Source organism: Dromaius novaehollandiae, chromosome 5 (assembly GCF_036370855.1).
Source record: "Dromaius novaehollandiae isolate bDroNov1 chromosome 5, bDroNov1.hap1, whole genome shotgun sequence".
Lineage (NCBI taxonomy): Eukaryota > Metazoa > Chordata > Aves > Casuariiformes > Dromaiidae > Dromaius > Dromaius novaehollandiae.
In genome coordinates, this window is record NC_088102.1 from 40,556,365 (window position 1) to 40,582,515 (window position 26,151).

Consider the following 26,151-nt stretch of genomic DNA (forward strand, 5'->3'; position numbering starts at 1 on the left):
TTTAAACCCTTTTTTTAATAACTGAAACATAGGTAGAGTAGGGTGACCATAATGTCTCTGAATTCATTCCCTCACATAAAACATTGCAATAGAGCTTTTGGAAATCAGTGGCCCAATTCTCCCTGCCAGGTTGAAGAGCTGTGTGGAGAAACGCGGAAGATCCAGAGAAGGCTACCAAGGTTATCAGGGGCTCAGAGTACCTGGCCGATGAAGAGACTTTGAGGGAGCTGGGCTTGTTTTATCTGGTGAGAGGGCGGAGGGTAAGGGGCAATCTAATAGCAGGTTACAGTTGGTTGAAGGATAGTTACAAACACAATAGTGCCAAACTCTTCTTGGCCTCAGACTGTGTATTGGATACTCGGAAAAATTGTTTCACTAGCAATGTAACACTGGGGCTTGTCACCCAGAAAGGCTGTGGATCTGCTTCGGCACACGGTGTTGGCAACAGTCCTGCCCCAAGCAGGAGCTTGGGCTAGACAGTCTCCAGAGGTCTCTTCCAGTCAACCTGCCTGTGATTCTGTGACTCTCATACGTGAAATCTGATGCAAATGAACAGCGGAAATTTGACCAGGGCAACTGATAGCTTTGGGGCAGCTTTTGATCAGAGGTCATATTTGTGATTGTATTATAGATCACATTTACATATGTAAGAGGTGGAGAAAGGATCAAAACAAGACCTACGTGCTACTTTTGAGGTCTAGTGATGGTTTACAGATGCAAGAGATACATGGGTCTGTAACCCTATCTACATGTATGAATTTAAGCAGCTGATAAGCACAAATGTACTTCTGTGCTGCTTACAGTGCAGGTTCATTGCTAATAGAGACAAATAATAAACTGAGAAACTCAGGTTGCTGTGACAATGAAGACCTGTTCTGTGAGATTTGCTGATTTTTGTGACATGGTCCCTAGCAATACTCACCATGTTGAGTGGCTGACACTTGACTTTTCCTTTAATCATCGCTACCTTCAGGCAGATCAGACCCAGACTGTCATGAGCTTCCATCTGGGAGGAACTACATGAATTTGCTCAGGGGTTACACAAGAAGAATTGCTTCTTATAAAAGTGTAATCAAGAGTAAACAGTAGTCTTACAGTAAACCTCCAGCAAGCATGAAGGACAGAAATGCAATGATGTATTAGTCCCAATAATAAATGGAAGTAAACATTAATTCTTGTGATGATTACTCCTTGGTCATACCTATCTGTCACAGACTCTGTCCTATATGTACTTCACAGCCTTCATTTTCTTTCTTTTATCCCAAATGTCACAGTTTTTCCTAGCTATTCTGAAATGATGTCAGCTATTAAATCTTTTTTTGTTAGTCACAGATGTCAACATGAAGCTCCAGGGAAATGCATACCCAGATGCAGCTACAGGGCCAAACTGAAGGACAACTTTTCTTCCTGGAGGCACAAGGAAGACTTGGGGCACTGTTGGCTGCTAACCCTTGTCAGGGGAAAAAAACTCCTGAGAGTTCACAACGTAACATTTAATAGGTGGAAGTATGCATACCCGCCATGTGCAGACTACTAAAAATTTCATACAGGTAAAGAAAAATTCTTTTTTTTTCTTTTTTTTTTAATAAATTTTCCACCTCTGCCACTTGGATCTGGATCATTCCTCTGTCACATCACTGAAATCTTTCTTTATAGCTTCTTTCACTACAATGCTATTTTTCCCTCCTTCCTTCACAGAAAATATCCAACATGTAACACATTTTTTAGGATCCTGATCAATTGTTGTTGCTTTTTCCACCACTGTACATTCAGACCAGTTTGCTTCCACTATAATAGCAAAGTTTGTCCTAGAGCTTTCAGTATATTCAGTAAACAAGTAACCAGACAAACTTCTTGTAAGCACCTAGAGAAAGACAAGGAAATGAGAAAAAGTTAAGATGAAATTGTTAAGAACAAATGATATAAAACCCACCAAATATTCTTCTGTGTCAAGGTAGTGGAAGCAGATATCATCTGCCTTGGTTTTGTAAGGCGATCCTTGCACATGCCATGGTCTAAATTAAATTAGTATTACAAGGGTCTAAAACATACAGGAAAAAGTTACTCTTTCACAAAACAGAAGGATGCACCTAGTGATGTTCTCTTGGAGTCTGTTGCCAAGGGAGCCTATGGCATGCCTCTCGCTGAATGTGAGGATGTAAAGAACTTAGATAAAAATTCTTAAAAACATCTTGAATATTGTTAATCATTTTGGGGATTAGGAGGACATCCTCCTGGGTACCTTCCTTCTATAATCTCTATGATTTTACAGCATTAATTTTTACTTCTCTGAAGTCTGTAACTTCTAACCGGTTTTCTCCAAAATAAAGTTCCAGGAAGCAAGTTCACAGGCAGACTTTCTGACATGCTTGTCTTTTGTGCTGTTGACACAGTGAAGGACAAATTGGCCCAGAGAAAATAACCTCTTTTTTTAAGCAAAAAACAGAAAGCTCCAAGCTCTTGAAAGGAGACTGTCAGTTTCTTAGCAACCTGGTCCATGCTTAAGGTCTAATCTCATCATGTTGTAGGACTTGAGTAGACAACATGCTGAGGAAGTGCAGCTAATGGCTTACCACTTGAAAAATGACTTGGGTTCCCATTAGAATGCACCACCAATTTAATAGGAGTCACACAAATGAAAAAGACTGTGGAAAAAAAAATAAACCTTCATTCTCTTCAAACATCTGTAATTTTTCGCTCTACAGGTTTATTTAAAAATGGCAGAGTGAGAAAGGATGACACTAGACATACCTTGATGTTTGTTTGGTAAGTCATGAAAATAGCCATTCTTATGAACTGAGACTGTTTCTGCAGAAATTAAGAATTAGTTAAAATGGTTGTAAGAGCAGTATTGCTTCTTGTCCTGATCTAGTTTTTCTTCCTATTCCTCTGACTTGCCCAGTCCTCGGCAGAACTCTTCTAGCAGCAAGAAATTTGAACAAGTCTCTGTGCCACTGACACCGATTTATTTGCTTCTGACACTACCAGTGAGTGTACAATTTAGTGCAGTAGCACAGTGAAGAAGAAAGAAAACCTGAGACCCCATAGACTCCCATCATGAGCCATTCCTTTCCCTCCTGAGGTCCTCACCTTTGAAATCTGCCTAGGCGTCTAAAGTAGTGACAACCACAATCATTATTTTCTGTGACAGGGGCCATAATTTTTTTTGACAAGTGACCATTCACAGACTGCGTCACCATTTAATTAAAGCTCACTAGTTCTTTTCCGGCCTATCTAAATATATTTCTGATGGTACACTTAGCTTACACTTAGGTAATGCACTGGAGATACATAGATTGATGCAAACTCAGTGAAGAGACTGAAAGCTGAATACTCATCATTATTCTGCATGTTAAATCGCAGATGAAAGGAAGCTGAATCCCTAATGGATTCCTTCCTCTCCTTTTCTCATCAACCCTCTGCTGGCCTTTCCTGAGACAGATGATGATGTAGATTCTGTCTAGGACCAAAACTACTTGAAGTTGTTTTGATGTAAAGATAGTTGAAACAGACAGACAGGGCTGAGGAGGCAGTGCTCCAGCATTGATCTATAGGGATGGACAGAGTTAGCCCAGCACATCATGTTTTTGCTATTCAGATAGTTCTCTGAAGGGAGAGCTATCCTGTTACAGATTTCTCTCTATCTCTTCTTTTACTCTGTGTGTGTATACATCTACATTTACATATGTATGTATATGTATTTACCCTCTCTAAGGGCCATTGTCAAGGGCAGTAGCAAAAATTCCCCACTGTTTCATCTGGAACTTCACGGAGTTCAAGTCACAAGTCCTAGCTGTGTTTGTTCCTTGTGCTAATGAAGAACCATAGACTTCAGTGGCTATAAACTCTGTCTACATCACACTGATTTAAGCAAATTAAAAAAAAAAAAAATGTTCCCAGTCCCCACCAATCAGGATCAATGTGTAGCGGTAAAGCAGTGTGGGAAGCCTCAACATTAAAGAATACTAAAGAACACTAAACTAGCCAATAAATATTTAAAAGCGGATGGTAAAATATATGTTGTTTTTCTCAGAGGAAAGACAAATCTTTGCAGAAAAAGGCAGAAGATGAGAGAAGAAAGGAGGAGGAATGAATGTTCTTTCATTATATATAATTTGGGATCTTAAAGAAGGCCAGTATCTCCTCTTTAAGGATGATTGTCAGACAATGGCAGATAATGACCTCAATGCTTTAATTAACTGTGCCTAAGTCCCTCCCATTATATAGATCTTTGGCTGTGCAAGAGTTTTTGGTCTCTGCCTTAAAGCCCAGAAATAAATTCCAAATCTATGGTAAGAGGAAGATGGTACAGGCTCCTACAGTCCACCAGCTTACACTATGGCTTTGGTATATTGCCCATGCTGTGGTGCTGTGCAGTCTGGTCTCTAGTCTCTCCAATGAGCAAGACTTAGGGACATAGTCTGCTCACAGACAAACCTGCTCATAGGATGAAATTCAGAGGGTTAGAGCAAAGTTTTTATACTGAGCGAGTTCTGCATAAAATCTGAAAATATGGCTTTAAAATAACATGTGCCTTGTACTAGTCCTCTGCATATGGATCATTGTTGTACTCAGTCAACAAGAAGCTGTAAGAAAGTAAAGATTATTTCTTATAGCAATTCTATCTGGAAAAGAAAGTTACCTGTCAGAGATGGAAGAATCTTTTCTTCAGTGAAACATAAATGCCATCCTTTGCAAAAGAGTTTTTGAAACTTCTGGTTCATTTGCCGTGGCTGGGGTAGACCTCAGGAGTTTCCGTGCAAAAAGCTGGAACAATGTCTGGGTGTATCATGTAACTGTTTCAATTTGAGGAGAAGCTGCATATAGCTTATCCATGGCTGGAAAGCCCAGCCTGTCTTCTGGGAGTGCAGAGGGAAAGGTGCCCTACACGTACACAAATGCTATGAGAAGAGTGGCTAATGTAGTGTTTATTTTAACTTCATATGAATATCTGAAGCAACTCTCTGTATATTCAACTGTCTGTGCAATAAGTTGTTTCTTGCAATTACTGAAAATATGCTGTACACAGTGATGTCCGTGTTTAGCACTGCATGTGCAAAAGCACAAATGTGCCTGTTTTTATGTATGGACGACCTGTGTGATGAACTGTGAAAACACACATCTTTAACACTGTTATCTGCGTTCTGCCTTTTAAGCCGGCTCTCTGAGGGTTGCTCTTGCATTCTGCCACTTTGAACAGCTACAAAGCTGCTGTTTGCTGTTCACTTCAGCAAAGAAATGTTCATTTTCTGCAAATATGATTGTTTAATCCTGAGTTTTCTGCCACCTCTCACTCCTTAGAGGCATGTCAAAGTTTGACTTAGTTTGGTAGCACAATAGATTGGAGGTAATCCTATACAACTAACAGCTTTTCAGGATCTGAAGAGTGGCTAAATCATAGGTTTCAAAGTTGCTGACTCTGTAGGACTAAGAATAAGAGCTTTATGCTTCTGAAAAGAAAAATATAATTGGTTTCTTACTGAGACTCAGCACTTGCTTCTAGTTTCTGAAGACATCAAGATATTGGACTTCAATTTTGTAGCAAAGTGAGTGTTTTAAAGGGCATTTTGAAGAAGCTTTAAAAAATCTTGGTAACATGTACATTATTGGAATAAAGTTGATGAAATCACTTGCCTTTATGTGGAAAAAAAAAAAGAGCATGAAAACATTTACAAACTCTCTAAAATTGTTTTCCTGCAGTGGACTCTGTAAAATAATACTGCGCACTGCACTGTGTACAAAGATTTCATCAATACTTGCTCAGAGTATGCAGCCTGATGGCTTTGCCACACCTCTGCAGAGTACACTTCCAAATTTTGAAATGACAAAACCTGTGTTCCACCTTAGCCAATTATGCAATTAGGAACAGGAATTATGCATTCCTATTGCATGTAAATGATCAAGGAACACTTTGTTATATATTATCAATATTGTGCATTTTTAATGAACGAAATGCAGATGTCTTCATGGCAGTGTTTAGACTAAATTTGTTTGCCAAACAATCTTATCTCGTTCTGTGATTATGGCTATAAGAATGTGCTTTAGGTAAATGGAAAATAGATTTTGCATTCTTCAAAAATGTCCTCAGTAACTTCCAGCATCTTGGCCAAAGGGGTCTAAGTTAATGATACAGATGAACCATCCTGTGGCTGTCCTGAATTTACAGGACTAATAGACAGAAAAAGTGACAGGAGCATCTTTTATTCGGTAATGTACCACTTTACTTGATGTGCACAACACTACAAGATTTGTTGCATATAAATGTCACGTTTGTTGTCGTTGTCATCATGCGTGTATGCAGAGTGGCACTTTGATCTTTCTTTGTTCTTGGATTGGTGTCACTCATTTGAACTTCAAACACAAGTGACTTGAATCTTCTTTTTCTTAAGCTGGAGACAGTGTTATGCATTCATTTTGAACATTGCTTGCTGAGACAAACATCAGCGTAACACGAAAAATGATGGAGAATCAGAGAGTAACAAACTTTTTGCATTAAGCAGCTTCTGTCAGGTTTATTTATTACTCTGTCTTCCATACACAACGCAATGCAGCTGAGGCATGTGATTTTCTTACTGTCATTCCAAGAGACACAATTTCCCCCACATGCTTTCAGCTTCATGGATCAGTCATTCCTTATCATCAGTACTGCACCTCAGTATGACCTAGCTATACTTTGTGGCAGCAACGCCATTTTTGCCAAAAGGGTTGGTGCTTCTTCCAACTAGCCATACGCACTCCAAGAACACACTTCCCTTTTTCGAAAAACGGCTAACTTTGTGTCATGTTGGCATACCTGCCCAAGGATTTGTGTCCTATGTTGTCCATAGCGCATGAAATTCAACTCCTAAAACATTGTTATTTTGCTTATAATTTTAAATAAAACCTTGCTGACAGTGATAGCATCATTTCAGGAGCACAGGGTTTGCTTGTTTCTTTCCCACATGCCACTACACATCCCTCTCTCAATGTTTATTTTTGTATCACCCAAAAAAATGTTTCTTTAGTAATTTCTTTTGGATCTTTAAACCTGACCCTATCTGGTGAAGACAAATGATAGGATAAGATGTGCCAAATTTCAATTATTTACTAATTTCTGAGTTGCGAATAATAAAATTATAGGTAGGAGGAGGGTAAGCTTGGAGAACACAGGGTGCATTTAGAGAACTCCAGGGCTACTGCTGGGATCACAGAATTAAAATTGGCATGGTGTCAAAGGAAGATGAAAACACCTACAGGCCTTCAGAAAGCAGAAAAAGGTGGGAGGCAAGTGACTTTTTCTGAAACACCATGGTTCTGCTGAGTGTTCACCACCAAATATCAGAAGTCTTTGCTGGCGTATCAGGCAAGGCATAAATCTTTAGGGGACTGCATTCAACAGAGAGGGCTTTGTATCAGCAAATATCAACGCCAGGAACAAAACTATATTGCAGGCAGCAAGAGGAGGACTGTCTTATGCTCCTTGAATACCACGTGTGATCTGAGAACAGCAGATTCTAGGAAACCATGAAGATAATAGTCCTACATTTGAGGAAAATTGCCAGCCTAACACAGAACCATCTGGGCATTAAATGGTCAAACTGTTCAGCTAAAATCTCTGAGAGGCCTCAACTAGAACCATGATTGCCAGATTTCCGAGGAAAGCAAAAATTATTCTCCACAAGTTAAGACTAAAGCAAGCTTCCTTTCCTAAGCCTATGCTATTCACACACACAAAACATGTTCAGTACTGAACAAAACCACTTCATAACATTGCACAGTGCCTGTGGAGAACAGTTCTGGTTTGTCTTCCATGTTTAGTTCAATTTATGTAATTTGCTGAGTGAGGAGAAGGCCAGATCTGAGCAGACATCCAGGTCTCTGTATTGCTCACATTAACATGTTCCTGGGCTTAATGCAGGATGAGGGTTGTGTTCTGGGACTCCCTGGTGGCTGAGGAGGATTGTTTTTCCCTGCACATTTGTTTTGCCTTTTGAACAGCAGCCCAGGACTACGAGCACAGAAACAAGGCCTAAGCTGTCTCCACTTACCACAGCAAGTATCCAGGATGTGTCTCTGTTCCACAGGCAGGCCTGCAGGGAAGATGTCAGGTAATTTTTGGAGGCACTTTGTGAACATACAGCAAGGACAGAAGCTTCATCCTGTGGTAGCTCTTTTGCTTTCAGACAAGAGGACCTTTTGCAAGGGGATGACAAGCTAATCGTAACCCTTCATTAGAGGGGAGTGATGGAGAGAATTGTGATTTGCACTGTGTGAGTTATGGCCAGTAATTACCAGAGTAGGTGAGATGATAACATTGTAGCCTCATTGAAACACATGTCCTCTTATCTCATCTGTCTTCCTGTAGCTGCCAATGTTATTGCTTCAGCTTGGTTTCAGGTAAATACGCTGCACAATGTGACAATTACTCCCAATACTAATGCTTATTCATAACTAAATCCAGAGAGCTGATTTGCTGCTTTGCAAGCTTGTTATCGTCTGGGGAATAAAAAGTGATTCTCAGGCAACTCACTTGCAAAGCAGGGGCTAAGTTATGCAGGGAACTTAATTTGCAGGTTTCAGTACTTAATTCTTAGATACCTTGATGCCTAGTAAGATCAACAGCCTGGGTATGTGGAGATTTAGGTGCCTAATAAGAACTATAAAAGCTGCCATGCAGAGTCAGAGGCTCTCTAAGAGAGATAGCAGCAAATGTTAAGAGAGAAGCAGGGGCCATGTGCTTAATTTTGAGTGATGGGGGGACTTCCCTTCACTCAAGCTTCTCATCTAAGGCATCAAGTACCTAAGTGGCTAGTCCTGCTCGTATCCATAATATTCTCTTAGTAAGTGATATCCTCCTCCTGCAAAATTTGGCCTAGGATTTTGAACTGCCAGTACCTCCAGGAGTGACATTACATGCACCATGACCAGCTCTTCTGAAACAGTTTGCCTCTCTTCCCTGTTTTAGCAGTGGCAGTATATATATCACACTACTATCGCCTTCCCTCAGCTATGGTCTGTGCTAGCTCTGGGTTGTAGAAATTCCTACCAGATCCAACTTAGCAGATACAGCAGCTAGAAGAACGCTCTATATGTGAATCCCAATAGGGCTGAAATATTGAGTTATTCAGTGCTGTCAGGACTTGGATATATTTGTGCAGGCCTGGAGGCAGAAACATAAGCAACCAGAGAGCTTTACTGATGGGATCTTAGGTGTCACAGGGATTTAGCCAGCTCCAAAGTTAGGCAACAGCTGAGAAAAGGCTCTGAGGATTTTCATTTTGAATGAAGGAAAAACCTCTCTGTAGACTTAGCCTGCATAACTACACAGGATGGGAGACAGCAGAGAGCTAGCCTTGTATGATATTAATTGGCTGAGCAAAGTGAAGGCTAAAGTTACCCTCAGTCTTCATCTTCCATCTGCGTTGTTCTTGTTTGATAGTTGAAGACTGTTTAATTTAAAAATGCATGTGACAAAGGCCTCAAAGACACACCATGGGTAGCAATCCTGCCCCGGACCTCAAAAACTGACTGACGGAAGTGAATAGGTCTTTTCTATCCTGATCTTGGTCTGGATAAAGGTGAACCCTACACTTGGAAGGACTTCTAGTTAGCTGAGGTCCAAAATTTTGATTTTAGTAAAATTTGTATCAAAATGGGGCTAAAGCAGGTAAAATACCTGTTAATACCATTAGATGTAACTAGGGCTGGTTCAGGGTTTCTTGGTGATTTAGACAGAGCTCAGCTTTGCTGTAGTAGCAGATTGACCTACCTGGCAGAGAGGCAAAGAGGGGGATGAGCAGGATGAGCAGTCAGAGAGGTCAAGGCTGCTGTCTACTGCGGCCAGGGAGCTTGTTTGGTCTTGGTGTCCTGGTGCCTGGAGAAGTGGTCCTGCCACTGGACCAGAGCATTGCAGCTGCTGGGACCTGAGCTTTCAGCTGAGCTGTATCTCTTCTCTTCCCCATCAGTGTGGCCCTAGGCAAATACCTGGCTTGACCTTTATCTAAGGTCAGTTACTGAGCTCTTTCACTGCTTGTTGCCCAGCTTAGCTGTGTTTCATGCACCAGATTTCCAGAGAAATGCTGCTTCTGTTAACCAAGTCCTGCCAAGGTGCTAATGTTGAGAACCTAAAAACAGAATATTTCTCCTGCACCTTTCCCAGCAGAGATAAGGAAGCCAGTGATGATGGAAACCTAGCCAGCAAGTCTCACTGCCCACACTGACAGCAGTGCCATGATAGGCTGATATTAACAGGGACCAGCAATCCTGTCTTATACAAATGCACACAGATTCCTTTTTAGTCCTTCGAGGTGAGCTCTCTATGAGAGAGGCTTTTCATCTTGCCATTACTGTATTTAGCCCATGATTCACACTTGTGTTGAAGATCTGCTGTTGTTCCATGCTGCTTTTTTTTAATTATGAAGTGCTGGTGCTCACTCTACCTGGCTGGTCATTCCTCAATGTTATGCAGCTGTGCTGGCCAAGAAGAAATGCTTTTGCAAGTTCGTAGTGACCACTAGGATAGTGACCCTCTGGCATGCAGCTAGTAAAGAATTACATTAGAAAAACATAATGGTTTTGCTAGTGGAATACACATGATTCTCATAGCAACCTTTTGAATCTGGTATTTATTATCCTCACCTGGAAGTAGCTAGAGTTAGTGAAGGGTTAGGATTAGTCTGTATGTCCAAGGTGAAAACTGGTGCTGAACTGACAACACAGGTGATGATCAGTGCTGTGCTCCCTTGCTAATGAACACCAGAGGAGGTGCCTCTAACTGCCAGAACTGGGAAATGATGGCTGAGGATCGTCAAAGCAAATGGAAGTAATATGAGTAGATCAGGATAAATCTGGAGGCTGAGGGAAGGCTGAAAACTTACCTGGAAGATCCCTTCCTGATAGAGTTAGTTTTTTAATGGAAAGATCAGCTATTAGAATTCCAGAGTTTAGCACTCTTCCAAGGAGTAAGCCAAAAGTCATGCCCCAGACCAGCATACAACAAAGACCAACACTTTGGTGTTTGCTTTCTGGGAAAAAGAATTATTGTATCTTTTCATCTATGTCAATTAATAGTTAAATACATTTTTGCAAAAGCCATGTTATTACTGTGCATATTTCAGAAATTTAATTTGGAAACTTTACACATGAAGAACTGCAAAACACGTTGTGCTGTCTAGTTGGCTTCAGCAGGTACAGTATCTGCTTTAATTAATAACGATGTATCTCTGCAAGTCAAGAATAAAAATATAATCCGCACTATCAATCCTCACATTAAATTTTCAAACCATCCATTCACTATTAACTAAATATAGCCACAGTAAAATAAAGAAGAAACATTCATTTGTTTATACTCCCTCAGCTGTGCAGGAATTATTCTATGTGTTACATCAAAGATTTCCTTTCAAATTCACCTGATTTGAAAGGCAGTTTCTCCTGACTATGCAAGTAAGCAGAGAAAGTGCCTTTATTTTATCAAATTCAGCTGCACTTCTTCTGCTAAAACATGTTCGAAAGCCAACAGATCTATTTTTGTGATTCATTTTGGTCCATTCTGCTGCTGTTCAGTTGGAGGAAGCTATTTTCGTAATTATTCAGTAACAAATTTATCAATTTAGTTAGTAGTGAATAAGTTTCAGGCATCTCATTGACAAAAGGCGATAAATAGATCCAGAAGGAAACTGTTCCTCTCTAAAAGAGGCTGAGCTGACACAGGGAAGGCTTGAACAGAATGCTGAACTAGCATGACAAAAGAGAAAGCTTTACTTCGAAACAAGAGAAAGACAAAGACTGTCTTTTGCATATGTTGAGGCTTTTGCATGTAAGTTTTCTAGGACTGCATTAATCACCCTATCATATTGAACAGGAGAGAGGTCTTGAAATGAAAAGAGTCTCAAAACATTGGTCTGCTGTTTAAAAAGCCAGCTCAAAGAAAAAGATCAGGGCAAGAGTGAAAAATGTCTAAGAATACCCGTTCTGGTTGCTTGCAAGAGAGGAAAGGTTTCTTTTTTCTAAAATATAGGACATTTGCATCTCATCAAATTTAACTGTGGTGACCGTCAGAGCTGAATCCAGCCAGCATCCTCCTGACCAGTCTGTGACTCCATGCCTGCTGTGGGCTGAGCACCAGCGTCCCACTTCCAGGAATGACAACACCGGCTATCCCTGGAAACACCACAACATCGCTTCTCAAGCCAAGGGGCTTTTAAGTAGCTGCCAGCGTATTTGGCATGTGCGACATCTCCCTTCTAGAGCTGTTAAAGAACTGAAGAAGAGGGAAGGAAATATGTGGGTGGATTTGCCTTCTAAGAAGCAAACAGTGCTGGTGTGGCTAATACCTACAGGATGCAGTGTGGGCCTGGAGATGCTTTTCTGTTGAGGCTCTAGGCAGATCCTTAGCACGATATCCAGAAAAGAGTTGGACTGGCTGCTGGCTCTGTAAAAAGTCCTAATCCAGTTAAGCCCTGAAAAACTCTCCCTCTTCAGCTACGAGTGTGGGATAGGATGGACAAGTTCCTGTTCTTACTCTGTTGGGTGATCTGGTGGCAAAGAAGAGTAAAGTGGCAAACTGCCCTCCCTGACTTCTCCTGCCAACACGATCAGTGGAGTCTTAAATCTCCAGACTTTTGATCTGATCTAACATAGCTGATTTTAGTATCTTAGTTTGAAAGGAAGGCACAAAGTCATTGGAGAGGTGGGAGGTTAGTCTAGTGGCTTGGCAGGTGGGTTCGATGATGTGATCGGTGATGCTCCAGGGGTCAAGGTGACAGAGGACAGCTGTCTCCCAGCCTTCCCCCCAGCCCGTAGATTACAGTGCTGTTAGCTTCCATGTGGACTGCAGTAAGGAAGATCGCCCTGAGGAGGAGGGCAACTATATTGACCAGTTCTTGAAATAGTTCCTTTAGCCCATTAGCCTCAATTCCTTGTGGCTGGAATATGGGTGTGAGGCCTGCTCTTCATGCAGGAGCTGTTATCACCCAGCACTGGGATAAATGTTGACTCGGGCAGAAGGAGTCTGAGGAAGGGAAAGGAGGACCCGCTGGGTTTAGCTGCCATGATGCTTCCAGCATCCCTTGCTCTGGGTCAGGATGTGGATGCGAGGCTGCAGCCTGGGACACACACGCAGCACTGGATGGCAGTGTTACATAAGTTCAACCAGGTTTTCTTTCTTCCAGGTTTGGGAATAAGGGTAAAGTATATCACACATGTGAATGCAAACGTGTACTTTTCAGAGAGGACATCCGTAAGCAGCACTGTAATGTACCAATCCCTATTTTGACTAGATTCACTCCATTTCCTCTCCCATTTTGTCTCTTCTGTCTTTTCTCTGCCTGCTTTCCCATGCTTTCTTCCCTCCCAGCTCTCTGTTTCTTTCAGTTGCACTACAGAGATTCCCAGGCCTCTTCTGAGCTGACTCAGCACTGGAGAGGTCACGGAGCTAATCAGCAAGCTTTGCCTCTCAAAAAAGCAATATATAAAAACCCAGCAAAACCCAGGAAAAACAATGTCTCCTCCTTCCAATTCTTCAGCTTTAGTCAGAAAGGACCAGGAGGAGGAGAGTGCATTGGCACCAGCACAGTATATGTGCGTTTAACTGTAAGCTTGCCAAAACCAAATGGACCGCAGGGAAAATGCAGAATCTGTGCAACTGCCAGTTTACTCCTGTTACGGAGTTTGTCTGTCATTGGTAAGGGCACAGAGCAGCGATTGCAGGAACAATATTTTAAGCTGGAGCAATGTGTGTGTAATGCCAATACAAATATATCTCTTAGCACTGCCACTCCAGAGACATTTGTGGAACATATCTGTGGCACAGAGATGGTAAGTCAATAAAATACATATTGTTCTGACTTTGTTTCCCCTGCCTGGATTCTGAGCTGGGATTTCTTTCTCCTGTTTTTCATCTCATTTCTCACTGTAATGCCAGGGTCACACTTCAATACAGCAAATATAATTACAGTGCAGCTACACAGTGTGACTATGTTTCATGATACCTGTAATTACCGTTCAGTCATGTGGCTGGGAGGTTAGATAATTCAATGAATAAATTACTTGTTATCAGTCTACTCTCTGAGTTACTATCTCACACTGTAATTGTGATGATACTTTGCACAAATATCAAAGGGTTTACTGCGTGACAGTCATCTGTGTTTTGCTAAGCTTATGATTGAGTTCCCAGCCTGTTTACAAGCATATGATGTTTGTCTGCATGGCAGTGGTATGTCAGGTAAATTCAAAAAGTGAAATCAATATCAACACTAGTGATGCACACCTATGAGTCCTACAGAAAACCCCTGCTCTGCTGTATCCCATAGAGTTTAAGAGGAATAGTGGGGTTGGCTTTTGCTTTTACTAGCCTTTTCTGGTTTTAGAGGAGATCCAGAGCTGTCTGCACTTCAGACAATTGGCAAGGCTTGCAAAGCATGGCAAATCCTTGGGATCAGGAGAAAAGTCACAAAGGGCAAAGTTGTCCTCCTTCCCGCCCCTTTCATGAAGCCATGGGTGTCCTACTGTGTGATTCAGCAGGCCTTGGAGTCCACTCAGGGATTATGACTTTGCATTCCCAATGATGTCATTAATTTGACTTAACTTTTTTCTATTAAATATTTTTTTTCACTTCAGTGGCTTACAAGGATCAGTAACACTTCAAAGGGTCTCAGGTTGAAGTCCTGCAGTCCTTTGATGCTAGAAGGTGGCAGGAGGCAGCTCCCTGCTTCCTTCCTTCCCCTTCTCTCCTGCCTTTGTTCTTTACCCCTAGACAGAGTTGCTGGCAGGCAGCAGCAGCAGCAGCAGTTCGGCCAGCAGTGTCCGTCTGGCATAGTCACTGAAGTGCTTCCTCAGCCAGGCCAACAGGTCTTTTCCTCCATGTGAAATTGCTATCTCCCTGACTACCTTCCTCCATCCCAGGACCTCCTTCCAAAGCCTTGTGCACTTCGCTCTTCCCTTTCTGCCTACCCCTTCTTTATTTCTCCTCTTTCTCTTTCCTTACCCTCCTTGAGACATGACTTTCTGCTTCCCTCAGCATCCTGAGCTTATTCTCAGTGTCAAGCACAAATCAGAAAGGAAGCAGTTAACATTGCACAATTCCTGCACAATTTGCATGGGCTCATAGAGCTGGCAGAAGTAGGTCGCACCAGGTCTGCCTCAGACCTCTCCCTTCCTCCTCCCTCAGCTTCTACATTTGTTTTACTAATTTTTTTGGGGGGGGAGAGGGGGAAGAGAGAGAAAAAGGTGTAAAAGCTGAGTAGAAAGCAACAGAAAGACAGTGACTGCGTCCTTTCCAACTTGCATTCCTACTCAGCCTCTTTTTTTTTTTTTTTTGCATCTCCCACTAATGCTTCGTCTCTCTGTTTCTGTTCTTTCCATCCTTTCCTCTCATTTTCTCTTCCCACTTCCCAATCTTCTGTTCATCTATATATCCTCTTCTTTATACCCTAATATTTTGTTTCTAGGGAATTTGTCTTCTATCCCAGAGATGATAAACTGTCTCTGGGCATGAGAGGCAATTGTCACTTGGTAGATATTTCTTTGCAGGCCTGTGGTGTGAGTGTAAGCCTCTCCTTGAAAAGCACTGTGAACTCAGCCTCTAAATCTTCTGAGACTCCAGGATCTGCCTGAGACGCCTGGGCTGAAGGCACTGTGAAAGGACCAGGGGATCACCAAACACTTCCTATTGCCATGCTGAAGGCCTGGGTTCAAGTCCTGCCTTTCCACTTGGTGAGTACAAGCTGCTGAAATGGCAGGTTGTGCTGGGGTGAAGAAGGGGGGGGGGGGGTGATGGGAAGGCGCCTTAGCCAATTTTTAAACCATCTTTGTATATCTATAAAATTGACATAATTGTATCTCTTTTAGTAAGAGGCCATTTGTGTGCTTTTGCTGTTTATACGTGTCTAGGAGGAAATTGTAGGCAGTACCTGCCAAGTATATCCCCAGAAATATTTTTGAAACTGTCATCTGCAGGCATTGAACACCAGAGGCTGTTTAATCTCTCTCCCACTCTCCTTCTCTCTCCAAGCCCCCATCTCCTACTCTCTGGCCCATTTTTTATAGGAAAAGAATTTAGCTCTTTAGTTCAGCGTAAGAAATTAAACAATTGTGTTTGAGATGACAGAGGAGTCCAAAAGCATAACCATTGGTCATTCTCAATTCTTGATAAAGCAGCATCAGTTTGAGGCAGAGGAGGGGGAACAGCTGAGCATCTGAAATGCAGACACCCTCGAGAGAGGCTTCCAGGCCCTAGGGAAGGCGGCCAGTGGGCCTGATGTCCTCGGCCAGCAGTGAGTGCACGCCTGGTGTCTGTGGCCCCCCCCCCCCCCCCCCGACACTGGCCACGGTCTATCCTGGCTGTATTAAATGGCTATGTGGGGGGTACCGCACATGGCAGTGTGCACTGTGCCAGGTGCAGGATGTGAAAGGTGGCTGAAAAAAGTCCTCCAAAGCCTCATGGTGTTCATGACCACCTGAAGGGATGAAAAGCTTCAAGTCCCAGTGGTGACAGTGAGGTGGGGCAGGTGTGAGGAAATCTTCCTCTCCTCTCCTCCTTCCTTATTAGTTTGGAGGGGTTGTGAGATAAAGAGAATAAACAACTTTGCTGCATGGATCTGGAATATTGCAGAGGGAAAGAATCTCATGCTGCCATGGAAATGGGATATGGCACCATGGGGACTCTGATCTTGAAACATCACAATATCACTTGTATAGTGACCTTTTAGAATTGGCCCATTGCAGTCACGGGTACCCTGGTCCCATTTGGTCCCACCACTAGTCCAGCCAACTTCTGGCTCTCCAGGGCTGTGTGACAGATGGAGGGGATACACTTTTCCCCCAGCCATCAAATACCCTACTCATGATTTGGTTTTAAGTGGCCATTATAAGTGACCTGGGAAAAAGAGATCCAAAAAGAAATCTGGAGAAAAATGTGTAAGCAAAATGAGTCACGTTCATGGCATGAACTTCTATAAACATCTGTCCAAACTGTCAAAACGGATCCCTACATATCCATGTTCTGCAGCTTCTGGAGGAGACTCTATTCACTGTGACCGGGAATAGAAAACTTGAAATCATCCAGAATTCCTTATGTTCAGCACAGGGAAAACAACTGGAAACAATACTGAGCTGTCAAATGACATTACAGAAAAAAGCCAAGCATGCACCTTGGTAAGCAAACAAAACTGTCTCCAATAAGCACTGACCAGAGTCAGCTATATCCCACAAAAACACAATTTATACCATATTACTTCTACTGGCAGTTGCTTAGTGAAAATATGAAAGGATCCCAAACTGGGAAGCAGGCACAGATAGACTCATTGCAAAGTTAAGTGTATACATACATACATACGTGATACATACATACATACATATGTGATACATACATACATACATACATACATACATGAAGCTGGTACATAGGAACAGAGGATCTGGCCTGTAGTGTTGCAGTTATCATATATTACCATGAAATCTTAATACAGAAACAAATATTAGCAGAGGTAGAGCATTTTCTAACATCACACGATGTAGATAGTGACTTCAGTTAAAAAAAAAAAAAGATAGCTTCATGCACATTTTTCTTGTTCTTATGCACATACTCATGACTCATTCAGGACAGACACTCCAAGATTTAATGATATTTCCTGCACATGGTTTGTGATTCAGGTGGGAGAGTCAGTGCTTCAATTTACTTTACAATACAATTAGTAATTTTGATTCCTGGAGATAACAAGAGCTGCAAGCAGAGAGCCAGAGCTGCCCTGATTTAGGACATTTTTAAAGTCTGAAGTGTGTAGGGTACAGTTAAAAACACAACCCATCTGCCTTTAGGAGTCAGGGGGATTTTTCCAGGGAAAAGAGTTGGTGTATCAAGTTAGACTGAATGGGGTGAAAACTATTTAAAGAAGAGACTGATTCAGTTTTCTTTTTAAACTTCTCTTTGGGTTATTTTAAAACCTTCAGCAAAGAATTGGGTCATTTCTTGTTCTATTTGAATTAATTTGTCCAATTTTTGTTATTTGTTTATTAAATTACAATTCACCCCTTGGCAGCTACATTCTAGGTGAATCTAGTAGCTGCAAATATTGCATTCATATTTTGCTTACAAAGCACAGAGGCAAAAAAAATCAAGTTAATGGTCCTCCTGATGAATTGACTAATTTGCTCTCATAAGTGGATATATAAACATTAATTATGTTCTGAAGGGCTCCAGCCATTAAAACGAAGCTGGGAAGAAACACAGGACTTTTTTCTTTACTTTTCCACACACATAAGGGTAGGAAAGCCCTGTCCCTCATATTCAACTTCTGTTTTCTTTTCAGGATATATTTGGTCTGGTGCTGACCTGTTTACCTAAGGACACATGCTCTCTCTTCAAAAGAGAGGTTAATCTTGTATGGGATCTTTTGTGTTTCATCATGATCTTTCTATGTTTTTTTTCAGTTGATAACAAAATCAGAGAGGAGAAGTAAGTCCAATTCTAACTTACCAGCTCTGTCCTGCTTTTAACAGGGATGGTCCAAAACATTTGTGATCTTGGTGCTCACTTCTACACACAGTGCTGTTTGACACCAAACACACGTTGCACAGCTGTAATGGCAAGAAGGCTAACATTTAACAATGTCTACATTTTTAACACCACATTCATCGTGAAGCCATGTCACCGGGGTGCAGAACCCTTTTGTCAGTGATACTTGGGCTGCTCTTGTCTCTACAGTTCAGTTTTGGACTTGTGGTTCAGTATTTCTCCTGATAAAGGAGTTTTATTGCTATTATTATTTACTAAGCGTACTTCTCATGGCTGATACATCACAAAGCAGAGTGAGACATGGCCCCTGCCACAAAGGATTTAAATTTTGAATAGGACAATACAGCAAACAGAGTGTGAATACAGAGTGTGCGTGTGTGTATATATGTATATTTATACATACACATCAGGAAGACACAGACACAGAATCTGGAAACCTATCGCACGAGGTGTAATTGCTGAGCTCATGCAGTGCCCAGTGACCTGAGCCTTGGTGCTCTGACCTGAGTCAGACCCAGGGTTTTCGGGGGTCCAGAATCAGGCTAATCAGTTGAAGCGTGAGCTGCAGCTCCTGAGCTGTGGCTTGGCTGCCACATCTAATCACTAGGAACCAGTAAGGGCAGGGACATTTCTCTAGAGTACAAATTTTTACATCTTTGCACAAATTAAAATTAGTAGTTACCAACCATAACAACAGCCTAAACTTGTGTCTTCCTTCACAGCTTGGTAAAAAACAAATACCCCCCCCCCCCAACCATTTGTCTGATAAGCACATGTTGAATAAATAAAAAAGATGCAGTTGTCTCTTGTTGACGTTAATAAGCATTTCACTTGGGCAAGGTGGAGCATACCGGGAAAGTCATCAACTTTTATTTCCTCATCCAGCAGTCACGGGGTGCATCATCCGAGTGCCATAGTTGCGCCTCAGCTGATACTGCGCTTCTTAGGGCCGTAGGACTGATCCCTGCTTTGACTGAAGCTGTGTTAAGACTCTCATTTCTGAATCATTTTATGGTGCTTCTGGTTGTTTACTTTTTTCTCTTAGCCTGTGTTTTAAAGCATCCTTGCACTTCAGAAGGGTAAAAAATATGAATGGATGAATAATGTCTGCAAAGCAAAAAGAATATAGCCCTTTCTTATCACTAGTTTACTATGACAATGTACTCTTGGTACATCTCCTTTAGCAAGCAAAAATGCAGTTTTAGTTTATTGTAACTCAGAGTTTTGCAAAATGTCAAAGTGGTGCTGAGTCTAGATCATTGCTGAAACAGTAAGACTGATGACAGATTCCCAGCCTGTCTGCTAGATAGGTAGGAGCAAGACAGAAGAGCTTTGGCAAGCTCCTGTCAGAAACATGAAGCTTGCGGAAAGATTGTCCAGCCTTTCAGGTCCTCCTGACTGCACTGAGACCATATTTTATATGTTGTCATAGAAAGAGCAGAACAATAATACATGTATTGTCTAACCTATTTTTAGCCCTTCTCAAAGAATGAAGGGAAAGACCCTCAGAGATATGACTCATTATCATGTCTAATGGAGGTTATGTTTAATTAATCTTCAAATAAATCCAAAGGAAAGTGAATTGAGTCTGTCTCTGTAAGTAATATAAGGATGTTAGAAAATGTATCATTTTTGATGGCTTTATATTTATCCTTTTCTGGTGAGATACTGGGGAGGTACTGGGAGGAAAAGAGGGATAGAGGAGTTTTTCCTCACCAGTCACTGAAGTACTAAAGAAATATTCCCATCCATTATGGGGCAATTGGAAGGAGGTGTGAAGAGTTCTTTTAAAAATTTATTTCCCCAGAAGCCTATGAAATCCCCAGGCACAGCCTGGTGCAGTAAGTTTTATCGTAAGACACGTCTTTCTGTGACATTACAAACTGGATGCTCACATAATCGCATCAAGGATAGAAGACTTCTTTTTCTGTTGAAATACAGAGCAGGGAACCAGTTTCAGAAATAGTTAACTATAGCTTTTTTCTGGGAGTGATTGCATTCCCCCATCCCCAAAATGGTCACTGGGGACACAACCAGTGTATTTCTGCGATTAACAGAGACGACCATTTGAAACCCTTCAGAAGCCCTTTAGACGGGAAGAACTGCCCGATGGCTGCGTGTGGGCTGCACAGATTCACCTTCCTCGGCGATGCGAGCTGGTAACACCAGCCACAAATACACACGTTTGCATTTTGGCAGGCGCAGCTGCTGATGTTCCCTATTAGGTCAGGAAATGTGTGAGGTTTGCCAGTCCCTGCGAGGTAAGTGCTGTTTTGGCCAGTGTCCCAGGGCTGTGGCATCACTGGAGGAGCTGCAGCGCAGCTCGGCCGTGATGCAGCAGTGCTGCTCCCAGCTCTGAAGTCCCTCTCTCTGGTGCCCCCATCTTAGCTGCTCCTGGGCTCCTTCCCCTGTGTGGTAGGGAAAGCGCCCGCTGACGCCGAGAAGCTAGAGTTAAGAACCAGAGAGAAAATCATGTTCTGAAAGAGTTGTGGAATATGCACTGGCAGCAAATACACAGCCGCTCATCCTGGGAGAGTGAAGAGTAGCAAGTACAGCTGCCTCTGAAAAAATATTTCTTCTTCTTCCAGGCTACAGCCTTCAGTTCTGGCTACCCATCAGAAAAAAAAAACCATGCAAACGTAGAATGGCCCTGGAAACAGGTAATAAAATAATTTGGAGAATGGCACGATCTCCACATGAGAACAGATGGAAAAGGTGAAGTCTGTATATTTAACTGAGGAGATGAGTTACAGTGTATATGATTTAGAAAATACTAATTAATAAAGTGAAAGCACATTTGAGTCCTTTGCAGGCTTTCTGAGTACAGTAACATGGGAGTGCTGAAAGAAAATGGAGGACAACAAATGAAAAAAAAAGATAAAAGGGGTAGTTTTATCTGTTTCATACATTCATGTTTTATCCTATGGAAATCCTTGTAATGAGATGTTTCTGAGGTTAAGATGTTTATGGAATTCAAGACCAGCAGTGACTTACATGGTCAGTTGCTATCCTCAGGGTAATTAACTATATGACCACAAACGATGCCAGGTGGCAAGTGGGGTTTGTATCCCCTGCTTTCTTGAAAGCCTTGGGAAGTGTTACTAAACAGTGTGTTAGGTGATACAAGGGCTGCTGTAAGATTTTCTCTTCTCTTGTTATTCACAGGATGTCAAAGATTTGAGTGGCTAGGACAGGTCCTGGTTCCATCTTAGCTGTGACAATGCACAGGAGGTTTGGGTTTTTTGTTTTTTGGGTTTTTTTCCCTACTTTGGGGAGTGCCTCAGTGACAGACAAGGAAAGGAAAGGAGGAACAGTTCGGCAGATGCTGCCCATGGCTGTACTTGCCTTTCCAAAGGGGCTGAGAGGCTGCAGTTCTCCAGGGGAAGATTTGCACCTCTGACATTTTATCGCCTTGACAATTCTCTGTGACTATCCCAGCAGCAACCTGCCATACGTAACCAGGGACGCTGGAACAGAAGGGTCATTGAACTGAGACAAACTGGAGGTGTCCAAACTCCATATTTGTACTCTAGAGAATTTTAGGTACTTTTTACTGACTTTTACTCCATGCTACAAAGTTCACCGTGGTTCACGGAAAGCCTTCCTGCATCATAGGGTATAGAGTCTTCTTCCATACCCATTTCTGGTCTACCAACAGATGGAAGCATGTTTCCAGTATATGGGGGGAGGAGGGTGTAGAGGATGAGAAAAGGTACATGTGTGGATGCTGCTACCCCTTTTCTTCCATTCTCAATACAGGAATAGAATTTTTGATTTTTTTTCTTTTTTTTTTGGCTGAATTCCCTCATAACCCTTATATGTAACAATATCTCCCCCATCTCAATTTACAATGCAGATTTTTCTGGCACAAACCAGAGGAGTTGGTGGTAGGAGATGACACTTTGACCTGTTTATATCCTGAAGAGGGATATATAGGCTGTAAGTGTTTAGTTTTTATTCTGGAAAGGCAAGAATTTTAGATTTACCTGTATATGTTCTGGAAATGCTTATGTCGTCCTGTTCATTCACCTCTGTTTGTAGCAGTGTAGCCAGAACACCAAAGAGTTCACTGTGAGTTACAAAATTTGTCTAAAGAGCTGGGTAAGTCTCAGTGTTTATCCCATATTCACTCTCACTGCTTGGGGTACATGGGTTGGTTGTACCAGGTACTGTCAGACTTTTGTACCTGGGAGATACAGAGAGCCTGTCTTAGGACATAGGCTGTAACCCATCTGGAGTGAGAGCTGCTCACCTTCGTTTATAAAATGCCTGTCATAACAGTTCCTGGCCGTGGTCTATGCCTAATAACATAAATGTTTCATGAGAGCTTCTAACTCTCCATTTTTTTTGTCCCTTATACATCCTAGTATTATTTTATGTTCTCAGAGTCCTGAGGAAATGATGGCACTGATGCAATGGCAGGAATAACGAGGATTGTTCTGTACAACTGAACACTGCAAACAAAAGGTAATAGTGTGGTGGTGGGGAGTCCTGGAAAGCTAGACACATGTCCATATTGAGGAACACTATCATAACTTCAATGTTGTAAAGTAAATGAATGTGTAAGCTAGAGCTGAGACACAGGCTGTTCTGTTGCTCCAGCATTAGCAGAGTTAGCAGTTTTTCTGCAAATGTGATGCAAGTCTCCCTATTTTTTTCAGAGAAATGTATAATTCCACGTTGGCATTATGGAAGAAATAGCTTGCAGGACAAGCATGCCCCTCCACAGCCGTGGCAAATAAGACAGCTGACTGAAAACAACAAAAGCGTTTAGGATTCCCTTTTTATCTGAGCTTTTCCAGATTCACTGTGTTCTGTGATGAAGAGAAAGCAAAGGGCAGGGCAGGGCTGGGCCACCCTCCTGGGGTGTCTGAAGTCCTGACATGCCATGTAGGCAACAAGATGGGAGGCGATGCCTTTGTACAGGTATGGAGGGTCAGCACCAACCCTCAAAGATGCAGAGTAGTGGAGAGGGGACAGGCGGACAAGTAACATCTGAGGACAGCAAGAATATCATAGCAGCAGAGAATGAATCAATGGTGCCCTTGAGACTGGGCTTTAACTAAGAAAATAAATCAAGTACAAACATACCTGTTTTCCAAAAATAAAAGGCAGAAAAAATGTATTGCAAACTGCATTGCCCCTGCTTCCCAAATAGTGAATGAGGAATCCTGTTGGATTCCCATATTAGTCATGGTCTTTCCTGACACTGTTTATGTAACTAAGTAAACAGCAGCCCACATGCAATGTCCTAAGTCTGTGGAAGCACAAGTTTAAGTAGAGAAGTACATTTCTTACTAAGGGTGCATTGCAGTTTTATTTTCAGTAATGAGACTGGACAAAATGCAAGGTACTGACAGCATACATATTCGTATTCTCAGATCCCACTACAGTGGACCTACTAAAACCAAGGCAGTAGCACTAAAAGAAAAGTGAATGAAGAGAGTGAGCAAAATTGGTGATGTGCTAGGGACTTTTGTAGAAGGATAGTGTTTACATGTATAGTAACAGCCAGATGGCAGAATACTTCTGAAAAGAAGAATATACTCTCCATTCTTTTTTGCTGCCTCTGGGTATTTTACACCCATTGCCATACAAGTGTTCCCTCTGTAAATAAAGCTGTGGGATAGACAATGAGCAGTTTAAAACTAAAGGACATTGCCATGGCCTATAAACCCACAAAGGGTAATTTTCCATGTCCAAGGGAAAAACTTAGGGAAAAACTACTTAGAACTTTAATCTGGCTTGGACCAAAAATGCTTAAAATGCGGAGATGGGTCTAGCTGTCATATTAAAAACACATAATTTCCAGTTACTTGAAACTCCCTGATGAGACAGTCTCAAACTTTTGCCAAAGTGGTTCTTCTTAAACTACAATGGGTAAAACTTGAGTAGCTGCATAGGAAACTTTTTTTAAAATGCTGATACATGTTCACTGTTTTAGTTCTTTAATGTTTGGGGGGGGAGAAACAAGCTTTAAGACAATCAGCTGAAAACTGGGAACATGTCTCCCTGCAGTGGGTTGTATCATGATCATGATAGGATGGCAGAAAGTGAAGGGGACAAGAAGATAAAAACTGAGTTTTTGATTAGTCTCATTTCTGCTTTCATCTCTTGTTTTTTCTTCAGTGTTATCACTTTCTTGCTTAGGAGTTTTTCCTGACAGTCCAGCTGTTGTGGCTAGAAACACAGTGCTCTACCTGGTCCCTCACAGAGAAAAATTGTTTGATATTACTGCTGGACTAAGCTTACTATGCCTGCAGCCAATGCCTGGTGTAAAAAGTATCTTTGAAGCTGATCCTATTTTTTCCTAGTGTAGTAATTCACATTGCTGTGTATGAAAACTGGTATGCATTGGGCTGCTGGTCTCATGGTCTCCTTTTAATGGTGACTGCAAAGCTGGGAACCTTGGATTCCCTAGGACCTCATACATGTTATCTGGAATGATGTTGAAATACTAGGATACTTTTGCATTTTCCTTTGCCATTTTTGCCACTTTCCTTTAAAAATACCTAACAGGATTGGCCATTCAATGTCAAAATGAAGCATTAAGCCCCAAGAATTAAGTGTGCCATGGTCTAGCTTGCTCTTTTTATTCTTGCTTCCTCCTCAGGTTCAGGAAACAATCCTGCAGGCTAACAGCTTGTCCAAAGCTTCCGTGAGAGTTCAGAGAGCTTTGCAGAACCAGGTGCCTTCTGATTAAAATCTTTTAGCTGAGTTTCTTCTCCTCCAAGTTCAGAACCTTAACAGCTAGCGTGAGTTGGTTGTCCAGGCTTTCCCCAAAAGAAGGAAGAGATGGTGTCATTTCCAGAAGGCAACACATCCCATTGTCAAATCAGTATCTAAACCCAGTGAATTAATTAGCCCTTCAGTGACTACAGAGGAAGCCTAGGACATTGTCTTAGATGAGGACCTAGCCTTTAGCCTGGCAGAGTTCATTCAGGAAAATGAATTGGCCACTTAGTGTAGGAGAGCATTCCTGTTACTTGGATCTGTGCACCATCCCCATCAGATAACATGGTCCTTGGAGGCTGAGCTGGAAAACGCATGGAGTATTTTTAGCTTTGTTTGGAATTCATTTGTGATTATCTAAGTTACCGTGAAATTGACTGGCAGGTTAATGTACAAATTGGCCCAGTAAAGTCCAAACCACTGCATTTGTTTTTGAAAAGAAAGTAAGGGAAGAGCCAAGGCTCTTTTGTCATGGAGTACGGGATTTGAAACTGCAGATTAAAAATAAAAACTGTTTGAAATAATTAAAAACAAAGGACTGAAAACATGTGGGCATGGGCTGATCTGTGGAGACCTGAGGGTAGGAAGGAGATAAATTTGCAGAGAATAGGCAGACGTAATGCTTTGCCTTACATCTAAAGTGAGCTAAAACCTAGTTGCCTTTGAAGAAAGCAGTCTTTGCACCCCTCCTTCCCTTCCCATCCACCTGCATGGTCCTGCCCTCTCCTTGCATCAGCTCTAGAGAAGTGCAGCTGCAAGGGGCCTTGATTCAGCTGGCTGTTTCAGTGGCAGAGTTGTCTTTATTTGTTGTAGCCTTTGTTTTCCACCAGTTCTGCCAGCTGAATTGACCTGTCCTGCAGCCATATGGCCACTAGATGCAGGTGATGGAAGTCGGGGGGATGTGTGGCCAAAGCCTGGGTGGGGAAAGC

General features: G+C 42.0%; 1 long non-coding RNA gene across 3 annotated transcripts in view; it reads left to right on the plus strand.

Moving 5' to 3' along the window:
- Window positions 1–2,702: 2,702 nt before the first annotated feature.
- Window positions 2,703–26,151, plus strand: part of LOC112980714 (uncharacterized) — a 30,883-nt gene continuing 7,434 nt past the window's right edge. The window contains exons 1-5 of one of the 3 annotated variants that reach the window (XR_010389400.1): window positions 2,703–2,766; window positions 15,508–15,690; window positions 21,079–22,429; window positions 22,532–22,591; window positions 22,877–22,957. This is a non-coding gene — a long non-coding RNA (uncharacterized LOC112980714). Of the gene's footprint in view, window positions 2,767–15,507; window positions 15,691–21,078; window positions 22,958–26,151 lie in introns of all 3 variants that reach the window. The other 2 variants (XR_003258483.2, XR_010389399.1) reach the window with 2 other exon arrangements.